The sequence below is a fragment of the Abramis brama genome (assembly GCF_963993115.1).
Source record: "Abramis brama genome assembly, chromosome: 2".
NCBI classification, from domain to species: Eukaryota; Metazoa; Chordata; class Actinopteri; order Cypriniformes; family Leuciscidae; genus Abramis; species Abramis brama.
The window spans coordinates 9,012,368-9,035,822 of NC_139964.1; the positions used below are offsets into that span (position 1 = coordinate 9,012,368).

Sequence of the window (23,455 nt, forward strand, 5' to 3'; positions counted from 1 at the left end):
CCACACAAACAATACCGCTTTGAAAAAGTCTTATTCTTCACGCAGCCTAAACATTTTTTTTTTTTCAACAGCATTCCTGCTGGTATAGCTATTATTATCCGCCAATGAAGCCAAAATCTACACTGCCAGGTTCTCAGCTCCACTGTCAGCTATCACAGCTAAACCAACTGTATGCTTGGGCTGTATTAGATAGCAGACGAAACTCAAAGCTTTACATCTCCATGTCATTACGAGTTATGACTAGAAATTTTCAAGCCTAAAATCCCAACGGAAGAAAGCGGGGTTTCATTATTTCTGCATGTTGGAGGATTATTTGATACCTTTTTATATCATTGTATGAAATACAGAAATCTATGAGGACAGAAGGGTTCCAAAGCCTTCAATGAATAACATAACAATAAAACATCTTAAAACATTAGGCAAGCATTTGTGTGGTTCAAAAACATAATGTCACCTACAAACCAGTAAAGTAAGTATCCTATAATTTCACAGAGACCAAAAATGTATATAAGAAAGATGTTATTCTTATGAGCATATCAAACCAAAGACCAACCTTCAGTCAAGAAAAGTAGATAATAAATTAAAATAATGAGACTAGAACCACTGTGTAAAGGCAAAATGCAAGGTCTCACTTTGAAATTTTTATTTTACTTTTTTTTTTTTTTTTTTTTAAATCTAAATAAATCAATAAAAACATTAAAAAGTAGCATTAACCATGGTGGTAATATGAAGCAAAATTATGAATTTACTATAGTCTTATTACAAGAATTATGGCAAATATGGTTTCTTAAGGTAGCGTTAATACCCTATAATAAAAATACAAATAAATTAAAAGATTAAAGAATAAGTAATATATACATTTTTAAAAATAATTAAAAAAGGATAAAAAATATTTTTAACAATCTTAAAGGTGACATTAATAAATGACCAATATCACAAAAAAGAAGAAAATAATATATAATATAATATAATATAATATAATATAATATAATATAATATAATATAATATAATATAATAACTTACGATGTTTTAGGTTCTTTCTTTCTGCCTCACAGAAACCGTAACCATTCTAGAGAAGTAGAGCAGTTATTAAGTTGTTTTTGATGTCACGAGTTTGGTTTAACAGTTGGCGACACAAAAAGGAAAACTTTTGCTGCACATTGCGCACTTTCACTCTCTCCTCACACATACACGATTGAGAGCAACTCCCTTAATATGCAAAAGAGACCCTAATAATAGTGAGGTGGCGTTTTCCGGAAGGTCCCTAAGGGAGTTAAGAAGGCTTGAGAGATTAGTAACAGTGAGACACAGACTGACTGGCATACAAATATATATACACACAAACACCTCAAAGCTCATGAGTGTGAGGAGAGATCAGTCACAAGCAAGAGAAATAAATGAGATAGGGCAATATGTCTGTAAAGGTAAAATATAAATATCATGAATATGACTTTCCAATGATACATTTTCATAGTTTCAGAACTTAATCAAGAATGATTTTTTTGGGGTAGATATTTAAGAACTACATCTGAACAAGTGAATGTCAATCATCTACACTAATGCATCTGGAAAGTAATACAGAATACTGTGATAAAATTGACCCAGTTTTTATAGGTAGGTTGCCATCTATATTTATCTGAATATCTTTAGTACATAAAGATAAGTGTGATAGCTATTTAATTTTACTTTAACGAGTCTTTGTTACAATTTAATTACACACATAAGTACCGAGTAATATTAACAGGTTTAGTATTAGTTGCTTGTAAGTATGCCTAAATCACTGTTATTTCTATAGTAAATACACGTAACTTCCAAACCTAGGACACACACTTTACTTTAATATTTCTGTACTTTACTTTAATATTTATCTACTTTTGTACTTAATATTTCACATAAAATCTGATTTCTCTTGATTTTATTGTTTGATAGCAGTTATATGCAGTGACTGAATAGAAGACAAATCATATTTTTTTTTTTTCAAACATTACAATGTTCCATGCAATATCATATAACAATATCAGTTTTCCAATTCCTAACCTTTTGAAATACATTCACAAGGCCGACTTAAAGAGGCCACAAGATTCAGAACAGATGCAGAATATTCCCGCTTCATTTTGCACCACTCTAATGAAATGATATTAATAATCTATAGTCTAATAGTGTATAAATATCCAAAACAGTCAGGTAATCATCATATTGGCTCAGTTTTAATAAATACCCCTTACCCAAACACCCCACCCAAAGAGACAGAGTGATTTAAAAGTTACAGTTGTGCTGAAAGGGAGAAGAAGAAAAAATTAATCAGGTCTCACTGGGGTGCCTCCGTCCTCGGCTGCTGAGGCAATAATTTGATTTTATATTAAATGACTGCTTAATTATAATGAATTTTATTGGTAATTGCAATTACTTTCCCCCCCCTCATTGAAGTTTCTCCCGCACCGACACACAACTTATGAGGGCCAGTATCTCAGAATGATAATCAACCCAGACTATAAGAGACAAGAGGAAACGATAATATCCACAGGCCAGGGATTTTTAACCATAATATTCTGGCTTGGATTACACTTAAATGAAGTTTAACATATATTACAATATTACTCTAAATGTGAATAAATAGTCATTCTACGACCCACATGACTCATTTCTGTATTTGTGGGTCTTCATTACATTGTTGCAGTGCCAATGGACCACCAACCTCTCAATTCCTCTTCTTTAGAAAAACTAAATATACATCTTGTTTTTTTGACCACCATCTTGTCATCGCATTTAAATAATTCTTTGAAAAACAAATATATTTGGTGTGTGGAATTATCAACAGAAGTTAGTGGGTGGGGGGACTTTTTCCACTACACTTTGTCTGACACAAACAGCCTACACAAATATTCTATATTGAAAAAAAAAAAAAACGTTCGCATCAAACCAAATGAGCACCTGCAAAAACAAACACAGATGTTGGACTTGAGGTTTTCCGGGACAACGCTGCATCTTTGTGCGGTGAAGATAATCACAGAGGAACAGACACGACATTCAGATTTAACCTGCTCTGGGAGAATATTCTCCTAACTATTATAAAATATATTAATAAACATGTTGAGAGAACTTCATTAAAGCATTTAGATTCATTGGTGAATAGGTAAATCTTCATATAACAAAAACAGCTCATTTGTTATAAATGTAATGCAAAATTGTATATTTACATTTTTTTTTAAAGTGTATTGGACTAATGTGAGAAAAAGTAAAGTCTGAAAAAAAAAAAAAAAAGTTAAGTCTATTCACACAGATTACCATAGTCAAAATACTTTTCATTTCATACGTAAAACTCGCAGAAAATGGAGTGAATAATTCCTCCAACAGAAAAACTACGGCGGCTTTAAATGCACAGACCTGCCGCTCTGCACCAATGACAGAAACTATGACAATGGGTACCTCGGCCTTGCCTTCTCTAATCAAACCTGGTGTGTGACCATTTAGTATGAAATTGGGATGGGAGCTTGCCAGCTAACCCCTTCTCAAAAATACACCCCGCACCCCATAACATGATTAAGGATACCTGCTGTCCCATGCAGAGCCCACCCAAAACGCCAGACGTCCAACCGGGAACACACGCAGACCTTTCAAACAGGATTACACTGCCCACACTCATAGCGTAGTTCACCGGCCATTCGTGAAGAAAGAGCTGATGGAAATGCTCTTTTCACAGAGAAGCCGGATGTCGAGCCGATGGAAAATTACAATCTCTTGGAAAAGTTTGATGAGATTCTTTCGATTTAAGGCAAAAGTTTAGTGAGTCGTGTTTTCTACTTTTTTTGATAAAGAGAAATCAAAATTCATAGAAATGAATCAATATCTGACAGCATTAAGATGTTTCTCATAAATTCCAATAAGGCCCATTTCATAATAATTTTGTAACAGTATTTACGTAGTAATTATTAAATATTCCTACAATAAAATCCAACCAATAAATATCTTATCTCAAAATATAGAAAAAAACACAGCCTCGATCTGTGATTTTATGGCGAATCTGTGTGTTTGTGCGAGGACATGGCGTCTGTTCAAACAAACCGTGTGGAGAAATGGGTGTGGTGTTTCAGCTGAAGTGGCACTGCTGTGCCCAGGTAAGAGTTGATGCCTATCCCTGCCACACACACACACACACACACACACACACACACACACACCTCCAGGTCCACACACTCACTCACAATAACACACACACACCAGCATCACTTGTATTACACAAACTTACACCCAAAAAGCCCTCCAATCTCACACACACAGACCTACAGACACATATCACCTCGCAGCTGCCACGCCTCACACACACACACACACACACACACACACACACACACACACACACACACACACAGCTGCTAGAATCACGCAGCAGTACGCAGTCTTCACAAATCCTGCAGATAAAACACCTTCACTCTCTATAGCTCTCAGCAACAGAAGTTACAACACAACATACGGTTTCATTTCTCCAGACCGACCGCCACCGCCTCAAGCTAGAGCATTGTGACCCATCCATAATGATGCACTTCTCCTCTTCTATTGACTGCGCATTCAAAACAACCACATCCATATTCACTTACACCTCACCTTCAAGCCCTTCTCAACACACATAGCTCAAAGTGAAAAAAAGCACATAAAACATAAATATGGAGGAATTTACACTAAGAAACTGCTTATGTGTTTGGAAGGAAACAGTCTCGAGTTAAAGAGCACTTATTATACTGCAACAGAATGCAAAATCCATGATTGATTGTGAACATCAAAATCCAAAAGAAATGTTAAAAAATGCAAGCATATGCAAAAATGTGCAGTTTTTACATCCATACCACACAAGTCTATTGGCATTTGTATTAATCTTTTGCTCTCTCAATGGGAATAATATAAAGACTTGGTTGTATAAATAAATATATTTATATTTAATAAATAAATAAATATATTACCTACATCTTTTTCATATATATATATATATATATATATATATATATATATATATATATATATATATATATATATATAGACACACACATTTTTATAAATATATAGTTTTTTTTTTTATATGAAGTCTAGCAGGTATGCATTAAATTGATCAATTTTGACAGTAAATATTTTTACATTGTCATTTCAAATAAACTCTAATGGATGGGAAAATGGAATGGAAAGATTTATATGGAAAAAATCCTGGGAAAAACATGTTTTCCACAAAAACATTAAGCAGGACAAATGTTTTAACATTGATAGCAATAAGAAATGCTTCTTGAGCAGCAAATCAGCATATTAGAATGATTTTGTTAATGATCTCATTGTAGGTTCACTGAAATTCAGCTTTGCATCACAAAAATAAACTACATTTTAAAGGGTTTTAAAATAGAAAAACAGTTATTTCAAATTGTAAAAATATTTCACACGATATTAATGTTTTTCTGTATTTTTGAATAAATAAATGCAGCCTTGGTTGCCAAATGGCTACCAAAACAATTTAGTTTCATTCATTAGAATAAAAATACCTCATTTAAAGATAAGCTTCACAATGGTGCCTATATAAACATTTACATGTAGATGATAGCAAAAGTCAAAGTTCAAGGGAAAGGTAACAAAGGTGATTGACACCTGTCAGTTATACGTGGAAGTCTGGGTGTGGCCTCGTGAAAGAGAGTGAGAGGGAAATATAAGAAAAAAGAGGGAGATCAAGAGAGAACGAGGCGATGACGGCAAGAGAAAACAACACCCAATAGGATACGGTGGGCCACGTTTACCACTTTGAAGATGGCAGTCGAGTCACAATAGACAGAGTAAGAGAGCCAAAAACAGAATGATTCACGCAAACAGCTACGAACAACTGTAATGCCATCTCTGAACCCTTGAAACAAAAACGAGAGGGAGACGGATTGCTAATGTCTTACCTTTGCATATGCCCTGCAGTATATCAAACACACTCAAAGACACTTCTCTTTCAAACACCCATGCATTCAGCTTAAACTAATGCCCATCTGCCGCCACTGCTTTAGTCCAACCTAATGACAAAGTTTGGTGTTCACAGGGTGAAAAACCAGACAGAACCAAAAAGGGGAGGGAAAAACACTGGGGGAAAAAAAAGATAAAAAGGGGGAAAAGGAAATTAAAAAGGCACAAAGGGGGAAGAAAAAGAAAGTGTGACCACTGAGGAAGGCTCAACAACTAGAATTCAAGTTTAGAGCCCCCCTTCGTGGAGTTTCCCCCTCCTTTTTTTGGAGGCTCTCATATTTCTTGTCTGTTCCGTTTGAGTGGGGTGCAAGGGCCCCCCTCCATCCTAAAGTCAGATAGATTCAGAGACACAACCTGTGTGTGCTGGACTGTAAGGACAAATAGGATATTTTGGGTGGGATTTTGGGGATGTTTTTGTCTCATCGTGCCGTCGTTATCCTTTTCCACCCACCCACCTGTCCTCCTTACAGAGTACTGTAGATGGATGAGCTGAAATATTATTAAAAACTCGCTTCAATTGATAATAAACACTTGTGTGCATTTTCATTCTCAGGTTTTTTGTCCTCTAAATGTGTACAAATCAACCTCTGTCAACCTATGTGTGTGTGTGTGTGTGTGTGTGTGTGTGTGTGTGTGTGTGTGTGTGTGTGTGTTTCCCATATAGTAACAGCAACGCTAACAACTGTAGAGAATTGGATTTCGGTGTGTGTGTGTGTGTCACAATACGACTGTATGTTGTTCGGCTGACACATCACATAGTTGAGACCTTGCAACTGAAGAGAATTGGATTTGTGCGAGAGTGTGTGAGTGTGAGTCTGTGTGCTCAAATGAAATTAGTCACTGCTGTCTAAAGCTTTTTACTAGTGTATCACAAACACAATCACACTAAACACAAATTCCTCGTCCCCTATGGAGAGTGCATATAGCCATGACAGGACAGGACATGTTAACAAATCAAAATATGTTTACATCCTCCATTATACACTGTGATCACTATCACAGCATTAGATCGGACTATTTCACTAGATTCCAACAACCAGAACCAAATTTTATGGCATTACCAAATTCAGAAAAATTAAATCATATTTTGGGAGAGAACTCTAGCTCAATCACAACAGCAGCAAAATATGTGACAGCCTGCCACAAACTACGAGAGTCAGCCAGTGGACAAAACTAAAGACAGAATCATTCTCATCTTGTCTGAATGTTGGTACAAATGTACAAAGGTGTTTTTTTTTTTTTTTTCTTGTTTATATAAATGTATTCATGCATTTGTTTACTGATTGATTTATTGACTATTTGTTCATTGCTCAATGCTTTGGCAATACTGTACAAGTCATGCCAATAAAGCTCATTTGAATTTGAATTTGAGAGAGAGAGAGAGAGAGAGAGAGAGAGAGAGAGAGGAGGTAAAGGAAGACAGCCCCAAGAAAGGGACCCAAAGAATAAGAAGAGCCAGAGCACCAAAGAGACAGAGCAACAGTTTCAATCTTCTTTTATCCTTTCCTGACTAAAACCCAAATGTGAGACATTCAAACTGACCAATCAGATAACTCCAACTTCCCCCATTGAACTAAAGGTGTGACAATTCATCGACCCCCGAAGTACACACATATTGGCCTACAGGCCTAGATAACCATCTGTGTCTTTGGGAACTCCAAATGGTCCTTGTGCGTGGTGGAAAGACGTCTTTGTTCGTTTCAAATATCTTGGATTATTACAATTCTACAAGGGCATTATGTTTTGTTTTCTTTTAAATTAATAACATAATGCTAAACTTTCCATGATGCAAATTACTTTCACTGTATTTCACTTTCAAATTATTCACTGTACTGTATTAACAGAAGAACAATAATATTACGATTTTTATTACATATTTTTCCAAAAGTAATTTTAAATACTATTTTTGCACCGACACACTGTCCACTGGCACACGCCAAAGACAACCAGATGCCAGTAAGCATAAAGGCACGTGCCAATGCTGGGCTACTTAATATTCTCTCATTTGGGAGTCAATTTCTGCTGAAGGCGAGCAGTAATATCTACATTCTCCCTGTTTGATTGTCAGGAAAGTGAGAACACTTTTTATCGAATCATTCATCATCAATTGCGGTTCACTTCTATGATTTAGTATGATTGTGTTTCATATCCCAGATCACCCTTTTTATGCGGACTCAGGTAGGCCTGTTGCGCTAATTAAATAACCGTCTGATCGCGATTATTTGATCTAACCGCGATTGTTTCAGACAACCGCGATTATTGCGCTCTTTTATAGGCCTACGGCACAAGGGGAGTCATGGACCAAAATAAATAGACAAGCACTAATTACGTTTTCCAGCAACATATTCAAAGTCATCTGAAGCCATTTCATAGCTTAATGTGAGGTACAGTAGTATATTTACATTGTTAAATTAAAGTTCACAAACTCGTCTGCAGCTGTCAATCATTCCGTTCGGCATTCAAACAGCGCGCGTCGTCCGGTTACGACAGGATACACGGTAAAACTTTCTCCATTGTGACATTGACGTTATAATGCTTGATCTGTAGATAAAGGGCTGTGGATTTGCATAAAATGACTTTATTTTGCTGGAGTTTTTTGCTGTTTCTAAATGACTCGCTTGCTACCGTGTGCCTACACAGCACAAGGACTATGAATTGGCATCAGACGCAAACAAATGATCAATAAACTGTTGGACTGATATACACTAGGATTTGTGCCCTCGACATTTCTTCGCTTTGTGCCGTGAACTTTTAAATGCGCACTTGTGCAGCGCTGCGCACTGTGACTCCATGTTGCATTAAGCACATCATTCTGCACCCGCGATGCGCATACGCGCTTTGTTCCGCTCTTTTTTGAAGCGTATCATATTATCATGGTTTGTGCACATTTGTTTTTATTAACATGTTTAGATTTTATTAAATTACTGTGCAGATGTTTTCAAAAATTACTTTTTGCTGCTGATTTATACACTCACTAAGTTTAATAAACAAATTGTCATAGCTATTGAATATATTTATTTAATATTTAAAGGTGTTAACTGTAATCTTACACTGCAAAATGATAACTTACAAAGGATTAAATTTATCACAATTATTTAAAGAATGAAGCACAAAGCCCTAAAACACACAATTAATCGGCATAATCGCCAAAGCCCTAACACAGACAATTAATCGTCAAAGCCCTAAAACTGACAATTAATCGCCATAACCGCAATTATTTTTTAGACAATTAATCGTCAGCCAAATTTCATAATCGTGACAGGCCTAGACTCAGGTACAGTTCACAAGTGTTTTTTTGTTGTTTGTTTTTTGCAGGTCAGAACATCATAGTGAACCCTTTACGTCACATTACCAAGAAAAATCCTAATATAAAATGCTTATGCGTGATGGCCAGGGGCGGAGCTAGACTCTCAGTACAGTGGGGGGTGGAGCTTCATCATGGGGCCCTCTACTACCAAGTCATTTTAAAATTAAAACTGTTAAAAAAAAACATAAAATATCTGATGAATGCATATGTAATAATGTGTCACTTGTTAAGCCAAGTAAGCTTATATGTTAAATAAAACACAAAGAAAAGCCACATTCAGATGCTCCCAATATAGCCTACTGTAACAGAGCTGCCAACATTGTAAACTCCGAACCTGTGCATGAGATAGCCTATTCAAAGCAACGCAATTTCTTCATACATTTGCGATATAACAAAATTTAAATTTTAATTACAATGGTCATGTTTGTGCTTTTTGATTAGGCCTATTTATTATGTGCAACATTTAAATTAATATTCAGAAACGGGAAAAGTTACTTCTACCGTTTTTCTGATGAACTTTTATTAGCCTGCAAACCAAAATAAAATGGGCCTAGGCTAGGCTACTTGATTATTATTATTATTATTATTATTATTATTAAATTGGATGGGCTATCTCTGCTATTCTGAATTAACAGGATAGTTAAATTTTTCTTCTGCAGAACAAATTGTATAAAAACGAATAGCATACGAATAATAATTTTAAAAAAAATCATATAAAGATCAAGAAATCCAGAATTTTTTTGTATAAAATAAGGATAATAAAGTTACATCTTATTTTTTACGAAAATAAGGATAAATTATGTTTGACAGGGAAGGTCGCATGCACAGAAAACAGCGGGCATGCAGATGTGTTCTCTTGCGTCTTGCGCTTAAAGAACGATATCAAGAAGAACACCGTTCCTGTCCAGTGACGCAAGATCGGCGGCGTTTGAGGGGCCCCTAATTGGCACGGGGTCCTGGGGCGGCCGCACCCAAGCCCCCACGCTATCTCCGCTACTGGTGATTGCTTTTAGTCCCAGGTGGAAGTGTCGGAAATGACCAGTGTTCTCTTGTGGCTCGTGCACATTGCAAACAGAAGACTGCTTCGTCTCAATCTTAACGCTGTTGCAGAGTCTGTAGTGAAATTAGGATGTAAACGAGCATGTGAATGCAGGTTAGGGCCGTCAGGTAAAGTGGGCAATTTAAGCTTTATTGGACTGTGCTCAATGGTCTTAAAGCCTGGGTATACTTAATTTTTGCGATCTGCTCCACACCTCAAAGGAGAACTCAGTAGATTCAGGTACAATTAACGACCATTAACCTAAATTATACTCAAATTCAATAAACAAATTTACATCCACTGTTTATTTTACAGTTGACATGACATATATAATAAACTTTTATTAGAAAACAAAAATGAGTGTGCAGTCAGGAAACTCAAGTAACGGAAAGAAAGAGCAGAAAGGAAGTCAAGGCATTAGATTAGACATTCAATATGTGGAGTGAAGAAAGGACGTGAGGAGTAAAATTTAGATGCAGAACATAAAGCTTTAAAATATAGACACAATTAAAGTTAATTTTAAGTGTTTAGTGAAAGCTTATACAGAAAAGCATTGTACAATATGGTTACCATTTGAAATGTTCCTCATTCAATATTTGCCTTGTTGCATGTGTTATAGTCACATTTTTAATATGTTTCATCAAGATTTCATCCAATTGAATGTCAACACAACATGATCTATCAGTTGTTTTATATTTTGCGCATGCATTGAGTGAACTGATTAATTTTACTCATAGCCTAGGCTATACCACTGCACAATAAATTTGAATAAAATAAACGCGGGGAAGGAAGTGTGTGAGACACGACATTACAATGTAAATGATAATGTAGGCGGCTATAAATTAGATGAAAGACATGTAAGCACATATTTTAATATATAACATTTCAACAGACATTTATCACTAATGACAAATTATATTAACTTAATTAATAATACATTTGTATTTGTAAAATACACATGGATGTATTAGTCTACATATAGCCTATTAGTCTACATATTACATGAACGTATGGTAATTTATATTTTGGGTTGTTAAATATGTTTGTTTTATAATATGTGTTAATATTCTGTGTGTTCTTAATTTAGAAACAGGATTATTTTTGATAAATCAGGGACGGCCCACTTTATACCTAATAAGTTTAAGTTAACAAAAGTAATAATACAATAAAATTAAAATCTAGTTATATTAACTACACGTTTAACAAAAAGTGCATTTTACATTTTCTCATTAAAACCAACATCTTTATTTTTAATGAGAAAATAATAATAAACTGTTCTAGGGCGTATTATAACCCATGCCTCTGAGATGTGTTAAAAAACAACACACAGCATGTGTTGATGGTATTTTGACACATGTTGTGTAGATTTTTAATACACAATTTGTGTTAAAATGTAACTCTGAATAGAATAGCACTGGGTGGAGGGCAGTTTGTGTTTATGAAAAAAATTATAGGTATATTTTATATGGAATCCTATAAAAAGCTCTAAAATAAATAAAACAATACATTAATAATAAATAAATAAAAAATATAAAATCTTAAAGATTAACAGGTGTTTTGTCTTTTTCAATGTTCTTGTTCTTAAACATTCAAACGTCTGATCTAATTTTCTCTCGCCATAACAAATATATTTTATTAAAATACAGTAACAGCAGCCAGAGAAAATCTAAAAGAAGAGTAAAGGGTCAAGAGCTCAAATAAAGGAGCCATTAATCACGATTCTGGTGACTTCAAATAAAACATTCCATGAAACATCAAACCTCTGTTAATTCTCAATAAGAGCTTGTCTATGTAGATTCATGATGTCTAAACCATCCAAATGTTCAAACAAACTCTTTATTAAACGTCACTGGACTCCATAAAAAAAAGTAAACAATACGTTTCAGTTTCATCTAAACACTCAGTTGTAAAAACACAGGAAGTAACTCTGGCAAATACACACCGACTACAGTCACATGTGACACATATCTGACACAAGTTGTGTAACTATAACACATTAGTGTGTAAAAGGTTTCAACACACTTCTGTGTAAGAGGAATAACACATTAGATGTGTTAAAGGTAATACAAAATGTGTAGTCCTTATAAACACAATGTGTTAAGAATCGACACAGGTTGTGTGTTAAATTTGACACAACATGTGCTTGTCCCTCCCTGAGCACACACATGTTAAAATCTACAAAACGTGTCATTTTTAACAACTCTTTTTACAGGTTGTTTTCAACACATCATTTTAGAAAAGCGCGCCAACACTATCAATGTTTTCATTTCTATTGCACATTCAATATCGTCCGGTTTGAAATCCTCTGTAAGGAAATGGAGAAGCCTACAGTAGCCTAAATGACAGCGTATTTCTATTGTAGCCTACATTATAACATAAAGAATAACTTTTGAACTCACCACAGCATTTACTGGAGTAAAATAGCCTACACTGGATGTGTTTTGTTTTATATTTCCAGACTGGCATCTCTTCCGTTTCACTTTTGTTTTCTGGTCAGGTAAGGTGACCTGAGGTGTGTTCATTCGCCCGTCAGTGCTCTGAGAAGTGGACTACACTGGGTAGGCTATACTCCGCCATCTTGAGTGAGATTCCAGTCCGTACTCATACGTGTTCAGTGCGAACTCGGATGGCACTGCAAAAGACATAGGGTACAAGGCATAGACATAATAAATACATCTGCGCCCTATTGGCCGTTTTGGAGCGTTGCTGCGATAAGTCAGCGCGTCCGCCAATTTGCTGAGGGCAAGACTGCGCTGTAAACCTATGCAGGTAAACGGGTGAGCTGCGGTTTTTCTGGATAAAAACAATAATAACGTTTACATTTATCAACCGATTTCAGTGGTTTTTACGTGGTGTACTAAAAGTTCCATTCAAAATCTCGACAGTTAGACTTATATATATATAAGGAATTATCAAAGCTTGAAAAGGCTTGTCATGTATTATTGGATAAAAATTGTGAAGACCCCCATACTGAGATATAATTACATTTTCACATTAAATGAAATAAAGTTTTCTTATTGTGGAAAAAGCATGTTCTGTCTTTAACCTGATTTTAGCTTTTCTTGTGCTTAGAATTAACCGCCGTTGAGAAAACAAATCGGCAAATACAAATCACACTGGTAGGCTGCTTTCTGTATTTTTATAGCACTAAAATGATAGATATTTACAGATAGATAGTCCAAATATACAATAACAAAGATAACTGATGGATCCTTTTTGGTAATACGATATGATATGGTGCAATGCAATGCAAAGAGTAAAGATGCAAAGAGTAAATATAAGATAAAGTGAGAAGTAATAGTAATAGTAAATAGTTTAGTGTATAGTCAATAAAATAAACAGTATACAGCAAATAAAATAGTAATGAGTAATACAATAACACATTAGTACAATAGCATAATAATAATATATTGATAATAGCATATAGTTTATGTATAATACTATAATAATAGCAATAGAATATGAAATATCAATGACAGAATATAGACAATAAAAAATAATAAGTTAAATAGTGACTAGTGAATAGTACAATAATTTAACAGCATAACAATACAAGATTGATAACTGCAAATGGTATAATATTATAACAATAATAATAATAATAGCAAATACAATGTATTGTAATATGAATTGCAGAATAATATAGACAATAATAAAAATAGTAAATTAAATAGTGACTAGTACATACCTGAAACGAATACTTGTCATAAAAGTAGGTTTTAAGAAATTATAGATGAATATTTAGAGTTCATGAAATTCACTTTATAATATAAAATATAATATTTAAGCTAAAACTATAATATAAATCATGTCAACTTTCACAGCTAACTAACAGCTAAACGTCTGACTGACGTTACTATTACTAATTATATAATGATCAAATACAACCAGAAACAAATGTTCAGTCATGCTTGTGAAAGGTAATTCCCCGAGACCTGTTTTCAATTGTGCAGCGATTTGTATGGCCTCAAGCAGCACACGAAGCAGCCATTTTTCTCAATTCCCATGATGAGAGGTATGGGAAAGTTGCCCTCAGCAATATGGCGGCGCCGTTGACGTACGATCCAGTGGCCAATAGAGTGTCTATGTATTTATCATGAGCATTCAAGTCCTCCAGGGAAGGTGGTAAGTCGTGTTTACGACGGCAAGTGCGTTCAAGTCAGAGTAAGATGGTGGAGTACTTTCTCTTAATTAATTACACAAAAATACAGTAAGGTTCTTAAATTCTTGTTCTAGAAATGTTACATGGTGCATTGTTATATTATAATGCCATCATATTCTGTGCAGGCAATTAGCTAACTGCGCTGTAAATAGAAAAGCCTGACAATATCACTGCTAAATATACCTTTAAGTAGTGTGGTATTCTGCCATGTTTCTCAGTGACACGCACCCAACTCGTAAAGATCAGGGTTTAGAGAAAATCCTGAGCTTCCCACTGGTATTTATGGCATTGTGGTGGCGTTCATGTGCGTTCAACTCGTAAATACGATCTATACGAGATGACTTGAACGCACCAGTAGGTACAAGGTCACATCGACCCATCACTGCATTGGAGGTGGAGAGGGAAATAACTTTTCCTGCGCAGTAAATTTGAATAAAATAAACGCGGGGGAGGAAGTGTGCGAGACACAACACTACAATGCAAATAAATATGTAGGCCAAAATAAAAGACACATTGTAAAATAAACTGTGTTTTTCAGGTCAACAAATCAGGACAGTGAGAGGATATTCAGGAGGAAACGTCATAATAAACTACAAATATGAGATGCAACACACCAATCCTGTGATAGATGTCTGTAAAACTGCAGATCAGTGTTTTACTGTAATAAACACTAACAGAACAGCATAATGGAAACATGACAGATGATTCTCCATTTATAATGACAGATCTGCAGGACTCTTACTTCTGTTTATCAGAGATCTGAATGAGAACGACTCTGGAGAATATAAGATTATAGTCAAAGTTTCTGAAGATTACAGTTTCTTCTCTGAGTTTAATCTGGACATTAAGAAGGGTGAGCTGCTTTCAGTCATTTATGCATTATTTGACAGAATCCATGAATATATCTGGTGATTGTAACATTGCTGCACTTTATCTGGATCTTAAACAGAGGATTGTTGTGTGAAGAGCATCAGTCTGTCAGCTTCTGCAGGAGGATCTGTGAACATCAGTTGCAAATACCCACAATCCCACATTCGTGATGTGAAGTTTCTGTGCTGGAGATCTGGAGCTGATCTCTGTGCTGAAGAGACGTCTGTGAAGGAGAGCAGAAGATGGAGGGATGAGGGAAAGATCCGGCTGTATGATGACAGAGAACAGCAGCTCCTGACGGGAAGCATCAGTCATGTGACTGAAGAAGATTCAGAATACTGGTGTGGAGTTCAGTCTGATCAAGGACACATTGGGCCCTATCCTGCACCCAGCGCAATTGACTTTGTACACCGACGCATGTATCATTCCTATTTTGCACCCGCGCACAGCGGACTTTTCCCTCCACAGACGCACGTCGCACTGCAAAAAGAGATGTGTTAAAAATGACACATCATGTGTAGAATTTTAACACATGTGGTGAGTGTGTTCAGGGACTACACATGTTGTGTCAAATTTAACACAATAAATGTGTAAGTCATTTTAACACACAAATTGTGTCATTTTAAAAAATAAAGCGAAAGGGCCAGATGCAACAATATTAACCGTTTAATCAATAGTCGAGTACAGAATGCATGTGCACACAAAGTACAACACAATGTTTCAAGCTCAATGACTGGACAGACTCACTGTACTGGACATTATTCAGTTATTTACACTTCAATCCCTAATTGATAATGCTGCTTTTGACAAAAGTTCATGAAGAGATAACAGTTAACAGAGTTTGCACTTTGAATTTAATTAAAATGTAGCAACTGACAAAATATTGTATATAAATAACTTGTATTTACACTGGCCTGTTTGTTTGAGAACATAGCAAACACTGCATACCATTCACAGTGATGGTGAGTGTCGGCACGCTCTTATAAAATGATGAGTTGAAAACAACACAACCTGTAAAAAGAGATGTTAAAAATGACACATGTTGTGTAGATTTTAACACATGTAGTGTGTGTGCTCAGGGACAACACATGTTGTGTAGATTTTAACACATGTAGTGTGTGTGCTCAGGGACAACACATGTTGTGTCAAATTTAACACACAACCTGTGTCGATTCTTAACACATCTCTGTGTTTATAAGGACTACACATTTTGTGTTACCTTTAACACAACTAATGTGTTATTCCTCTTACACAGAAGTGTGTTGAAACCTTTTACACAATAATGTGGTATAGTTACACAACTTGTGTCAGATATGTGTCACATGTGACTGTAGTCGGTGTGAATTTGCCAGAGTCACTTCCTGTGTTTTTACAACTGAGTGTTTGGATGAACACTGAAACGTATTGTTTACTTGTGTTTATGGAGTCCAGTGACGTTTAATAAAGAGTTTGTTTGAACATTTATTAGACATTATGAATCTACATAGACAAGCTCTTATTGAGAATTAACTGAGTTTTAGATGTTGATGTTTCGCTGAATGTTTTATTGAAGTCACCAGAATCGTGATTAATGGCTCCTTTATTTGAGCTCTTGACCCTTTACTCTTCTTTTAGTGTTTCTCTGGCTGCAGAATAATAAATAAAAAAAATCTGAAAGTTTTAATCTGTAGCACAAACTAGTCAAACACAGACATCAAGAATCAGCGCATGAATCTCAACAATGGTGACAAACGAAAAGCTTCATGCCGCAATGCATGCTGGGAGTCATGGATGAGATTTGTTCTATGGTGGCACCCAGCATGCATTGCGGCATGAAGCTTTTTGTTTGTCACCATTGTTGAGATTCATGCGCTGATTCTTGATGTCTGTTTGATACCATAATCTGTAAGGTTTTGTACGAACTGTGAATTTAAAAATTAATTTTAAGTTGCAATACATATTTTTTTTAAAAAAATCATCTTTTATAAATTATACTCATTTTTCTAATATTAAGCTCTTGCTGAGCTTAACAATCTTACATATCCATGATGATAACATTTTCATCTGAGTATGTTTTTCTCATGATTATTTCTGCTGTATTAAATGTGTTAAAATTCAAACATTTACAGCAATCAGAGAAAACTAATGTTAAATAGTCAAGGGTCAAGAGCCCAAATAAAGCTGACACTAATCACGATTCTGGTGACTTTAAATGAACCATTCAATGAATCGTCAACACCAAAACCTGTTAATTCTCAATAAGAGCTTCTGTAGAGTCTGACAGAAATAAAGTTAATCTGGTTATTAATAACAAGTGAAAGCAGCATTTGAAAAAGACATTGAAAAAGAGGCATGATATGATTGGCTGCAAAAAAAACACCCGTTAATCTTTAAGTTCTCATGAATTAAGATTTAATTTATTTATTTGAATGTATTGCTTTATTTATTTTAGAGTATTTTATGGGATACCATATAAAATATACCTATAATTTTTTTCATTAACAGCATGTTCTGGGTACCACCAATCAAAACTCATTCATGGCTCCCATCATGCATTGCGGTATGAATAAATTATGATCTGAATTGTCTTACTAATTTCCTTTCCCTAATTGAATATTCTTTTTGTCACCATTGTTGAGATTCATACACTGATTCTTGATGTCTGTGTGCGCCTTAAAGAAAGATTTTTTTTTTTTAATATCAGAACAACTTTTAAGAAATCATTTGGATTATAATGACAAATCTGGATATTATTCTGTAGAATCACTGTGATGCTGTTATGACCAATATACATTTAAGTCAGAGATTAGACTCTAAATGAGTTCAGTGATTCAGGTTAAATGATGATTATGTTAAAATATAACCAACACCTGTTCACCTTTTCTCTTTGTTCATCTGGCTGTTATAACACAGATACAGCAGCCAAACAAAATCTAAAGTTAAACATTTAAAGGTCAACTGCCCAACTAAATCAAACACCGATATCCATAATGGTGACTAAAATTGTGATTTTTCTCCTTCAGTGTTTCTGCTTGTTAACATCAGGTGTCTTCAATAATGGTCAATCATCACTCAATCAATCACTTAATTATCTCATTAACTTTAACACTCTTGAGTCTGGAGCCAAATAAACTCCCAGGAGAGTTCATTTAAAACTGGAGTTTTTGCTGTGTGAGTTCATGGGTGGAATAAATATATGGAAGGACTTTTACTTTCTGACCCCTGGACTTTCCACCTCTGGTAGCATGTAATATCTGACACAAGTTGTGTAACTATAGGCTACCACATTATTGTGTAAAAGGTTTCAACACACTTCTGTGTAAGAGGAATAACGTTAACACATTAGATGTGTTAAAGGTAACAAACTGTGTGGTCCTTAAAACAGAGATGTGTTAAGAAACGACACAGGTTGTGTGTTAAATTTGACACAACATGTGCTGTGCCTGAGCACACACACTACATGTGTTAAAATCTACACAACATGTGTCATTTTTAACATCTCTTTTTACAGGTTGTTTTGTTTTCAACACATCATTTTAGAAAAGCGCGCCAACACTATCAATGTTTTCATTTCTATTGCACATTCAATATCGTCCGGTTTGAAATCCTCTTTAAGGAAATGGAGAAGCCTACAATAAATGACAGAGTATTTCTATTGTAGCCTACATTATAACATAAATAATAACTTTTGAACTCACCACAGCATATATCGGAGTAAAATAGCCTACACTGGATGTGTTTTGTTATCTCCTGACTGGCATCTCTTCCGTTTCACTTTTGTTTTCTGGTCAGGTAAGGTGACCTGAGGTGTGTTCATTCGCCCGTCAGTGCTCTGAGAAGTGGACTACACTGGGTACACTACACTACTCCGCAATCTTAAGTGAGATTCCAGTCCGTACTCGTACGTGTTCAGTGCGAACTCGAAGGGCACTGCAAAAGACATAGGGTACAAGACATAGACATAATAAATACATAGACGGCCCCAATAGGGCCGTTTTGGAGCGTTGCTGCGATAAGTCAGCGCGTCTGCCAATTTGCTGAGGGCAAGACTGCGCTGTAAACCTATGCAGGTAAACGGTGGAGCTGCGGTTTTTCTGGATTAAAACAATAATAACGTTTACATTTATCAACCGATTTCAGTGGTTTTTACGTGGTGTAGCCTACTAAAAGTTCCATCTCTAGTTATTCAAAATCTCGAAAGTTAGACTTATAAAATATAAGGAATTATCAAAGCTTGAAAAGGCTTTGTCATGTATTACTGGATAAAAATTGTGAAGACCCCCATACTGAGATATAATTACATTTTCACATTAAAGGGATACTCCACCGTCTTTTCATATTAAACTATGTTATTCCCTTAACTAAGACGAGTTGATACATACCTCTCTCGTCTCAGTGCGTGCACTCAATCGCTCTGGCGCGCGGCAAAACTTTGTTCACTCAGTTCATTCAATATGGGCCAAGCAGAGAAGCTACCAAACACCTCCACGTTTTCCCTATTTAAATACAGTTACTCGCGTAGTGTAACTCGACCTAGGACAGTGACACAAAACAAAACGTTGCGCTTTTCTAAGCGTGTAAAATGGATAACTATATTGTATGGCGGAATACCATAGCAAGTGCTTATGAGCACTTCGTCTTGGCAAGGTAATATCTTCACTCGTGAAAAATCCTCTCACCGGCCCCCGCTCCCTCTGGTGAAGATATTACTCCGCCAAGACGAAGTGCTTACAAGCACTTGCTATGGTATTCCGCCATACAATATAGTTATCCATTTTACACGCTTAGAAAAGCGCAACGTTTTGTTTTGTGTCACCGTCCTAGGTCGAGTTACACTACGCGAGTAACTGTATTTAAATAGGGAAAACGTGGAGGTGTTTGGTAGCTTCTCTGCTTGGCCCATATTGAATGAACTGAGTGAACAAAGTTTCGCCGCGCGCCAGAGCGATTGAGTGCACGCACTGAGACGAGAGAGGTATGTATCAACTCGTCTTAGTTAAGGGAATAACATAGTTTAATATGAAAAGACGGTGGAGTATCCCTTTAAATGAAATAAAGTTTTCTTATTGTGGAAAAAGCATGTTCTGTCTTTAACCTGATTTTAGCTTTTCTTGTGCTTAGAATTAACCGCCGTTGAGAAAACAAATCGGCAAATACAAATCACACCGGTAGGCTGCTTTCTGTATTTTTATAGCACTAAAATGATAGATATTTACAGATAGATAGTCCAAATATACAATAACAAAGATAACTGATGGATCCTTTTTTGGTAATATGCTATGATATGGTACAACTACAGTGCAATGCAAATAGTAAATATAAGATAAAGTGAGAAGTAATGGTAAATAGTTTAGTGTATAGTCAATAAAATAAAATAAACAGTATACAGCAAATAAAATAGTAATGAATAGTATAATTATATAGTATATAATTATATAGTATAATGAAAAGTACAATTATATAATAATAATAATAATAATAATAAATTGATAATAGCATATAGTTTATGTATAATACTATAATAATAACAATAGAATATGAAATATCAATGACAGAATATAGACAATAAAAAATAATAAGTAAATAGTGACTAGTACAATAATTTAACAGCATAACAATACTAGATTGATAACTGCAAATTGTATAATATTATAATAACAATAATAATAATAATAATAGCAAATACAATGTACTGTAATATGAATTGCAGAATAATATAGACAATAATAAATATAGTAAATTAAATAGTGACTAGTACATACCTGAAACAAATACTTGTCATAAAAGTCGGTTTTAAGAAAATATAGATGAATATTTAGAGTTCAGGAAATTCACTTTATTATATAAAATATAATATTTAAGCTAAAACTATAATATAAATCATGTCAACTCATGTCTCAACTTTCACAGCTAACTAACAGCTAAACGTCTGACTGACGTTACTATTACTAATTATATAATGACCAAATACAACAAGAAACAAATGTTCAGTCATGCTTGTGAAAGGTAATTCCCCGAGACCTGTTTTCAATTGTGCAGCGATTTGTATGGCCTCAAGCAGCACACGAAGCAGCCATTTTTCTCAAGTCCCATGATGAGAGGTATGGGAAAGTTGCCCTCAGCAATATGGCGGCGCCGTTGACGTACGATCCAGTGGCCAATAGAGTGTCTATGTATTTATCACTTTCTCTTAAATAATTACACAAAAACACAGTAAGGTTTGTAATGGAAAATTTAGATTTTCATTGATTTACAGTGTTAATTTTCATTATTTTCATTATTAAGACATTGGAATGATCTTTGCTGGACTGTACGTAGTTTGCCAACATATGACTAATGTGTGTGTGTTTTTAAACACTGGGAAACAGGTGAAACGTCAGGAGGAGGCAGATTGAAAAGGTCCCCTATGGTCAGAGGTCGTCCAATTTAGAACTTGTGAGTTTGTAAGAATAAACTCAGCAGGATTAGATGATTAGCAGAGAAACCTTACCTTGTTTAGATAAGGGCCTGTAAGCAGGAGACCTTGAAAGCAGTATAAAGGCTCCTCTGCCCTCCCTCTCGTCGTTGCACTTGTTTCACAGACTGTACTGGTGACTTATGTGTGGCAACTGGGCCTTCTTGCAAGAATAAATACTTTTAAAAGACAATTTGACTTCAGAAATGTCTCTTACGCAGTGATGGTTGTTTAATGAATATTTTTGCCACAACAGGTTCTTAAATTCTTGTTCTGGAAATGTTACATGGTGGATTGTTATATTATAATGCCATCATATCCTGTGCAGGCGATTAGCTAACTGCGCTGTAAATAGAAAAGCCTGACAATATCACTGCTAAATAACTTTAAGTATTGTGGTATTCTGTTTCTCAGTGACACGCACCCAACTCGTAAAGATCGGGGTTTAGAGAAAATCCCAAGCTTCCCACTGGTATTTACGACATGGCGGAGTGGACCCTTCAGGCGGCCACGGCGGAGAGGACCCTTCGGGTGGCCATGGCGGAGAGGACCCTTCGGGTGGCCATGGCGGAGACGTATGGCCCCCCAAAAAAAATTGGGGGGGAGAATGACGGCGTCAAGACAAGCCTCTGGGACAGGCTCTGGGACAGGAACTGGGACCGGGACAGGCTCAGTCTCTGGCTGGGCAGACGGGACGTGATGAGCAGGCTCGGCAGGGCTGACGTGATGCGCTGGCTCTTGGCTGGACGGGACCAGCGGTGAGGGCTCTGTGCTGGACGGGACCAGCGGTGAGGGCTCTGTGCTGGACGGGACAGGACCAGCGATGAAGAGGGCTCTGAGTTGGAAAGGGCCAGCGATGAAGAGGGCTTTGAGCTGGGCAGAACCAGCGGCGAAGGGAGCTTTAAGCTCGGCGGGATAAAAGAAAACAATAGTTCTGCGGGCATGACGCTGTCAGTCTCTAGCTCGGCGGGCATGACGCTTACTGTCACAGGCGCGGCGGGCATGACACTCACAGTCTCAAGTGCGGCAGGCATGACGCATACTGCCTTGGGCTCGGCTGGACTGGCGTGAAGTGCAGGCTGGACTGGACTGGACTGGCGTGAAGTGCAGGCTCGGCTGGACGAGACTCAGGACCGGAAGTGAACACCGGGGCGGCGATGTGACGATCAGGTGGTATCATGGCATGCCACGGGATGAAGCTTTCCAGACACCTGGAGAGTGCCTCTCTCCAGTCCAGACCGGAGAGATCTGGAAGCTCCACCTCGATTGACCACCTCGGCCCCAATCCAGTAACACGCCTTGATCGTCTCATTGTTTAAAGAGCTGGTGACAGCGACAAGACAAAACCTCCTGGTGTAGTCGAACAGATCGCGGCTATCCAGGGCCAAAGCCGCGATCTGTCCAGCGAGCTCCCAACTCATCTTTTGGCCGGTTATTGTCACGTCACAGGTAGATGAAGAAGGAGGCAGAACACGGAGATACAAATAATAACAAAGGTTTAATTCTCACATTAGATTCTAAACAGGCGAATACACGAAACGTCTCGGTTACGGATGTAACCCTCGTTCCCTGAGTAGGGAACGGAGACGTTACGTCGGATGACGACGATTGGGGTTTCGCTTAGAAAGCCTGTCATCTTCGAGTATATAAAACGAGCCAATGGCAAT

The 23,455-nt window shown here is 36.4% G+C and overlaps 1 protein-coding gene across 4 annotated transcripts in view; it reads right to left on the bottom strand.

The window, feature by feature from the left end:
* Window positions 1-19,204, bottom strand: part of LOC311077598 (protein NLRC3-like) — a 48,244-nt gene extending 29,040 nt beyond the window's left edge. The window contains exon 1 of one of the 4 annotated variants that reach the window (XM_084106155.1): window positions 19,033-19,204. The gene's annotated coding sequence lies outside the window, so the exon portion shown is untranslated. Of the gene's footprint in view, window positions 1-1,024; window positions 1,179-12,722; window positions 12,951-19,032 lie in introns of those variants that run through there. The other 3 variants (XM_084106158.1, XM_084106156.1, XM_084106157.1) reach the window with 3 other exon arrangements.
* Between the last annotated feature and the right edge of the window lie 4,251 nt (window positions 19,205-23,455).